The sequence below is a fragment of the Globicephala melas genome, chromosome 4 (assembly GCF_963455315.2).
Source record: "Globicephala melas chromosome 4, mGloMel1.2, whole genome shotgun sequence".
Taxonomy (NCBI): domain Eukaryota; kingdom Metazoa; phylum Chordata; class Mammalia; order Artiodactyla; family Delphinidae; genus Globicephala; species Globicephala melas.
In genome coordinates, this window is record NC_083317.1 from 29,091,817 (window position 1) to 29,100,075 (window position 8,259).

Genomic DNA, 8,259 nt, shown 5'->3' on the forward strand with positions numbered 1-8,259 from the left:
GCTCTCGCCAGAGCATCACAGATATGGAGCCCTCCTTTATTCTCACTGAGGAGGCCAGAGGAGGGGCCATCTTGCCAGTATACAGCTGTCCCTTTGGATGGAACCCCCAATAATCCAGTCTACTGAGGGATCTAGAACTCTGATTTAACAATGAAAGAGCTATAGATTCCAGATTCTTATTTATAGAATACCTTATACTCTATACTTTCTTATACGTAGATTCTTATTTAATAGTTCTAGGAAATACTGGGGGGCCTAATACCACTTAGATGTTTAGAGTTAGGAAGCCTGAGAATGACACGGCTGGATCTGCTGTGAAGCCTGAGAATGACACGGCTGGTCACTGTGAAGAAACAGGGTGGATTTGGAAAGAAGATGGGAAGAGACTATTTTGTCTCCTTGAATGAAATGTAAAGAAACGAAAGGCATTTAGTGACATAAACAGAGCTTTTGTAATCTACTTGAGCTGAGAAGATTAAACTGGGTTTGAAGCTTTCTAGGTTATGTGGCTTTGTGGTAGCCACAGTTTAGGTGTGACAAAGGAAGTCCGAGAGACAGTTACACAGATGGCCAGCTCAGAGAGGAACCAAAAGCCAAAAATAAGCAGAATATGCAAATTCTTAGAATAGTTTTAATGCAAGTTCTTTCCCAAGACTTTTTAAGACCAGGTTTTAAAATATCTGTTTATGGGGCTTCCCTGGTGGTGCAGTGGTTGAGAGTCCGCCTGCCAATGCAGGGGACACGGGTTCGTGTCCCGGTCCGGGAAGATCCCACATGCCACGGAGCGGCTGGGCCCGTAAGCCATGGCTGCTGAGCCTGCGCGTCTGGAGCCTGTGCTCTGCAACGGGAGAGGCCACAACAGTGACAGGCCCGCCTACTGCAAAAAAAAAAAAATCTGTTTATGGATACAGCATATGATTAAATTGGATTTTTTATGGTTAAAATGAAATGAGCAGTAAAAATTTTACAGATTACTCTCAGGATTAAAGCTCTGTAATTTTACTCACTCTCTAACCATAAGGAGGGAGAGGTGTCACGCTGATCTAAACTTCCCCGTTAACAAATATGCTGAAAAAAGATTAAAGGCAGGCTGACTTGCAGAAATGCATTTAAATTGTTCAGCGAGCATATGGAAAGTTATTTGCGTTGGTTAATGGAAGATGACACACACACACAAAAAATCAGTTCTTTCCTTTCCATCTCACTGGTATTTAAAAGCAAATAAAACCAATCTGATTGCATTAAAATTCTGAAAGTTGGGCTTGGCAGAAATACTTTAGAGAGGAATGAGGAAATATCCCTCTACATCTCTGCCTGAATTCCAAAGATGTCTGAAGAAAAAGGAGTGGCAGATGGAGGCCAAAACATAACACTTTTTATTAATAAAGCTTGGTGGGAAGATGCAGTGGAGAATTAGATCCAAATGGTCCCAATAATCGGACTCTAAAATCCAAAAAGTTTACTAACGTAGTAAAGGCTGTGTTGGTAAAATCTCTGGTATGAGGAACAGAGAATTACTACACCTTGAGGCCAAGTGACCACTAAGGAGACCAAGGGAAAGAGCAGTGCTTTTTTTTTCCATTTTAAAATGATACGAGTTTTTTTTCCATATCCCAGCTGCTGTACAATGAGATGTCTCACACTGAATGTCATTCCAGTTATCTATGGCAGAGCAATAAACTACCCCAAAACTAAGTGGCTAAAAACAAAACATTTTGTTATATTTCATGCTTCTGTGGGTCAGAAATCAAAACAGGGCTCAGCTATAAAATTCTTCTGGCTCCCCAGGGTCATTTGGGGGTATTCAGCTGATGGGCTGATACAGAAGTCCAAAATGGATTCACTCACATGCCTGTCTTAGCACAGATTGATGGAAGACTGGGTTCAACTCTGCTCTTCTATCTCTCCATGCAGTCTCAGGACCTCTCCACATGGTTCCTCCAGCTGAACTTCTTACATGGAGACTCAAGACTCCAAAGGTGAATATTCGAGATACAGGAAATGGAAATGTTAGTCTGTTAAGAGTTGGACCCAGAATCTAGCATCTCATCATTTTAGCCACATTCTATTTGCAAAGAAGTCAAAGAGTCCACTCAGATTCAATCAGCGTGGTAGCTTGCCTGCCCTTTGACTACACAGAAAATACATTCAGCCCTTCCCATGACCCCTCTGAGTTCTCACTGCACTACAGCAACACGCTTAGGCCAGGTGCCAGGTGTGGACGAGCCTCCTTGCTCTTGGGGCTTGATTCCTCTCTATATGATGAGCTATGAACTAAAGAGACACGTTTTTCTACCACCACACAATGGTGAGATAAAATAAGAGCAGTAGGAAACTCAGTTCAAATAAGGAGGCAATGAGAGGCACAGTGGTTACTGAAATCTAGGGTCAGGGACAGTTTCGCTCCCTGGGAATGATTCACCTCTGCTCTTGGCATTGCCTTTTAGCTCTTGGTTCTGCTTTTTAGGTCCTTATCTATATGTACTGATCAATTTTTTTTGTAACCAAGTGACCTCCTCAGCCTGCTTCTTGTCCATAGTAGGTTGGGGAGGTCCAAAGACTCCTTTGTATTTTGTATTGTACTTTTAAAATCCATGCCATTAGCATAAACCACTCACAAATTTTTTTTTTTTTTTTTTTTTTTTTTAACTGAGACAGGCCCTTTTCTACCTCAGGCAGCGAGTAAGGCTGCTGTGGGGCCACATCTATAAGATCCTTTAGAGTCCTAGGAGTCATGCGATTACATTTTTTGGGGTCTCAACAAGGGGATTTAGAGCAGCCACACATTTGCAGTCTTTACTCTGAGTTTCTTTCAGGGCATTGGATTTTATATTTGCTGAGGCTATTTCTTTCTTTGAGAATTTTTTTGGGAATAACTCGGGATGACAAACCATTTTATTTTCAAACCTGACAATCCCTGGATTCTTTGTATTTCCTCTAAATTCTTAAAGTCTAAGTGAAAATGGTACAATTCTTTCTTTAGTTTCTCTTTCTTTTCCCATCCCCCTTTCATTTTGTATTTAATCATAGAAAGAAGTCTGTTGGAATTTTCCACGTTCTGTCTATAAATTTCTCCAGCTAGATCAGCGAGTTCATTAAATATTTATTTTCCACATTATGACTGGGAGCTATGTTACCAAACTTTCCAATAAAAATTTTCTTACTGTTTTTCAAATTTTCACTGTCTTCTGTAGACTCTTCAACTTTAACGAATCATCCTGGGAAGACCCTTCCAGCTTCGGCCAGCTGCCCTCTTCCTGCCATGCTGTCCCAAAGCCAGGGGCAGTTGTTTTAGGTTTTTGTTATGACAGCATTTCTATTTCAGGCACAAGATTTTGTAGGATGCAACCAAGGAAGAAGAACTACTATGAGTGATAAGGAATGGGGATTTATTCTAGGGATTAAAATTTGCACTATCATTGAACCTGGTGGAGAAGTCTTGGAAGAGTGTTACCTCTGCATCCAGTAGCCAGCCTGAAGTTGCTATAGATCATTACGGCCAGAAGTAGAGAAAAAAAAAAGGGGATGTGAAAGTGGGGTGATCAAGGACAAACTGGAACCTATGTTTATTTCTTAGAATTTCCAACCAGGATGATGTGAGTGACTGCAGAAGCAGCTGACGCTTCACACAGAACTAAACACACGCCTGCCCCAGGACTCAGAAAAACTGAACAAGGAGACCCCTGGGATATTGAGGAGCTGTGGGCTTGAACGTGAACCTGCAGAACAGTAACAGTGTGGCAGTGGGCTGCAACAGTGTCTGATGTCCCACACGCAACTTCAAAGCCTAATTGTTGCTGCTTCCATATTTCCTTCCAGATACAGTTTTCCATATGCCTAACCTGACTGGAATTACAGAGACAAGAATTCTGGGAAATGTAGTTCCAGTTCAGCTAAATTGACACAGGACAAATTCACTGAAAATGGGTGTAAGTCCTTCAAGGTGAGTTCATTCCCACCAAGTCTCTGATGTACCTCAACTTTGAAAGAGTTCAAGAGTTAATAGGAAGCTCATAAATATCCCAGCACTGACCAAACCTTCAGCAAATTTAGAAAAAAGCCAATTCCTAGCCATGAGGACTATTATTATAGAACTCAATATTTAGCATTGCCAAAGTCTATTGCAAGAGACTTAGCTGTAAATGAGTAGCGATGGGTAGATGGGACGATGGGTAGGGCATCCTGGTTTCAGCTCTGACAGAATGCTAGTGCTATCCATTTAATACCAGATAGTCGATGCTCACTGTATAGATACATAAATTGTAAACCTCAACTCATTCCTGTAGGAGGGTTATTTTGGTACAAGCATTTACCACATTTCTGGGTAAAGTCCACAAAGATATACCTCTTTTTTTTTTCCAAAGTGGCAATCAAAACATTGCTAATGTCTTAGAAAGTGTGGACATTTGCAAAGTTGGAAGCTTTTCTTTGCAATCTGGAAAACCCTCTTCATTTTCACTTCCTTGATCTTTATTGCTGTATTAAAGGGGAGCTTTGTCAGGTAATGTGGACTCCACACGTGGGAAGGTATTTTTAGCCTTGTTGCTTCTACCATTTGTTGTAGAATTGCTTAGACCTACAAAGTCTTCCTGCTTTCATATTTGTTTCAGCTAGAGAAAACTTCCTCTGAAGATTTCTCAGTTGAAGCTGCTGTTGATGTTTCTGGTGTTCATGTACCTAATAGCCCAGAGAGAACAGATAACTCTGTCAGTCTCTCCTCCACTTCTGAATTCCATAACTTTCATGTACATGTTCATTTAAGACAGAATATTTGCATGTCCACCTGTAATAACTACACCATCCTGTTATAACTCTAGTACTTCCTGCTCTTGAGCTGGAGGTCATGTTATATGAATTCCAGATTAGCCTTTTCCTGGTTTCTGGATGCTAAAAGGCTATACCATTGAAGGTCTCTCTGTGGGGGAAAAACTTGTCTTACATAGATATAAATATTCAAGGACTTGGGGATGTTTAGTCCTTTTAAAGTATTATGTGTCAATACCACTGGAACTAGGGTTGGCACATTTTTATAATAGGAAGAGAACTTGAAGAAAAAAAAGTTTCATGTTACAAGAGCTACCAATTGAACAAAGAAGAGTGAAGAAAAAATAAAGCAATATTAGATTGCTCACTTTCCCTTATAATTTATTTCTAATGACACAGTCATATAAACGTTCAAAAATATTGATTTTGTTTTATCCTTTTCACCCTGAATAGAGACTACTTAAAACTGGAATGACTGATAAAATGTAAATTACATTGACACAAGAGGGCAGCCTTCTCATATATATTTTCAAAATAAGTTGCCAGGACTTCAAAAAATTCTGTAGATATTTTAACTCACATTAGAAAAGAAGGAAAAAAGGAATCCTAAGCAAAATTAACCCTTCAAGGTGATTATTTTGCTAGGTTCCTTATTTAATTACTGGTAAATAGTTCTTGAATTTAAACTATCTTACATCAATAAGATTAAATAAGCAGGAAAACAAATTTTAACTGCAATAAAATTGCACTGATTTTAATGTTTTATGGAGATACAAAAGCCTGTGAAGATTATATTCTGAAGCTAGAGTAATTAAAACAATGTAGTATTTTTTTAAAGCCAAATACTTCAATGGAATATAGTAAAAAGCACAGAAACACGAACAAGTAAGAATTTATTATGTAACAGAGGAGTCATTTTTAACTAACTATTTGGAGAATAAATAGGTTAGATCTTTAACTTATACCACACAACAATATTAATTCTAGATAGATTATATTATATATTTGAATGCTAAATATGAAATAACATGCCAGAGGTAAAGCTAGAAAATGTCACATAATTTAATAATGAAAAAGCCTTCCTAAGAATGACACCCAAAGAAGGTACCTACCACAAAGGAAAAGAATGACAGACTTGAGAACAAATTGTAAATTCTTCAGTTCAAAGGTCCCCAAACAAGATTTGACAAACAGGGAAAGTACATTTGTAACAACTATGAATGCAATGGTTAGTATTCCTTTCATAAAGGACTCACTTAAAATAACTAAGAAAATTAAGAAAAATATGAGTCCCCACTAGACAAAATGGACAAAGAACTTCATTTACACAGACCAGGAAGTGATCAATAATTAAAATAAAATATTCTCCCTCTTTTTCCTCATAAATTTCATTTATAATAAAGTAACAACAACAACAAGATAACATACTTGGCTTATTAGAGACTGGCAATTATAAAAGAAATTAAATATCTAGTGAGGGTAAGATTGTTGGAAAATGAGCTACCTTACATTGTCATGGATGAATGTTTGTGTTCCTCTAGAATTCATATGTTGAAACCATATCTCTTAATGTCATGGTGTTAGGAGGTGGAACCTTTGGGAAGTAATTAGGACTAGATGAGGTCATGAGGGTGGAACCCTCCTGAATGGGATTAGTGCCCTTATAAGAGTCATGGGAAAGCTTGCCTCACCTCTCTGCTCTCTGCCATGTGAGGAAACAATGAGAAGGTCACTGCCTACAACCTGGAAGAGAGTTCTCACTAGAGAACACCCTGGATGTCCATCCTCCAGAACTATGAGAAATAAATTTTATTTATTTATAAGACACCCAGTCTATGGTAATTTGACATAGCAGCTAGAAGTGACTAATACTGCTGATAGAAACATAGATTACCATAATCTTTCTAAAAAGAAAACCAAAATAAGAAGAGTTAAGCCACTTACCCTAAGTAACAGATTGGTTTTTGACACAGAGATCACTACCAGCTTGACCTATGATCCTTATTTTACAATAAATGCTTGGATTTAAGGAGTATATTATTTAGAATCTAAATCAAAGACCTAAGCAAAGAGAGGAAATTTATTGTAAAACTACAGATTCTCAGGTAGATTATTTGAACCACGGTCCCAAATGCCTTTATTACTCTCTTTTGTTTCTCTGCATATCTATGTTATTCTCTTCTGTAAAGGACTTTATCTGTTTTCCTTACACACAAGATGAAAACTGCTACAGACATCTCCTGAATTTACATTTTCTGAATACAGCCATTCCTTCTCTTTCCCTTTCGTCCTTTCCAGAGGAAGAGACCATGATTGAGCCATCCTGGATTGGGTGCCAATTCTGATCAAGTCGTTTTGGCCAGAAGTTGAAGGCACCAAGAGGCTCTGATTGGCTAGGCTTGGGTTTTGTACATTTAGCTGCTTCAAACATTCATGACTAAGGAACCAGTGTCCTTTGGCTGCTATAGTGTGGATAATGGTGGTAAGGAACTGGTATTTCAATGAGATTATTTAAAGTGAGTCAATTCGCAATAGGTGTGCAGATATAATCAGGTTTCTGAACTTTGAAATGGAGGAACAGACTCTTCATAGACTGCTCTTTGTATTAAATTTAACAATTCCACCTTGTAAGTCCTCTTGTCAGGGAGCTGGCTACTCTCTCCAGACAAAAATCCTGCTTTATATTGTACCTTTCTTTCAAATTTCGGTACAGTCAATATGCCTCAAGTTTAGGTTTCTTTAAGCAAGTGACATAAAAACTAACCAAGCAAAAATTAAAAGTGAAGTATGTCGTTTCATCGTCATTCATCTTTGTAGGTGTTGTCTTGCATTTAAAAATTCTTTTAATTTCTGTTTTTTGTTTGATTTTTTTGATACCGATAACTCTTAAACACAGACACCCATCCACACACACACACACACGCACACACACACACACACATACACAAACACACACACATTCCACTTGCTCTTTTAAAATTTCTCATGTTTTTTCTCAGTGGTGAATGTTATGTGGAGAAAAAAGAATTGCAACTTCAGGAAATATGGGATTAAAATAGGAAAATTAGGGAATCAAAGAATGTAAAAGCAGTTTTGTCATAAAATGATTCTCTTCCAAAGAATATTTGCAGGAAAGCCTCCATTTAATTTACCCAAAGCAACCTTAATAGATTTGAAATTTATACTAAGTTAAGGCAGAGTCTTTACACAGAGCCTCATTTTTAGTCACACTGACCATTAGGTCCAGGTTTGTATCTAGGAGAAGTGACAATGAAATCAATTCTAGAAAGAGGTAATTATGATAGCTGTTAACAAATTTCCATTTAAAAGCACCAATCAGGGCTTCCCTGGTGGCACAGTGGTTGAGAGTCCGCCTGCCGATGCAAGAGATACGGGTTCGTGCCCGGTCCGGTAAGATCCCACATGCCGCGGAGCGGCTGGGCCCGTGAGCCATGGCCGCTGAGCCTGCGCGTCCGGAGCCTGTGCTCCGCAACG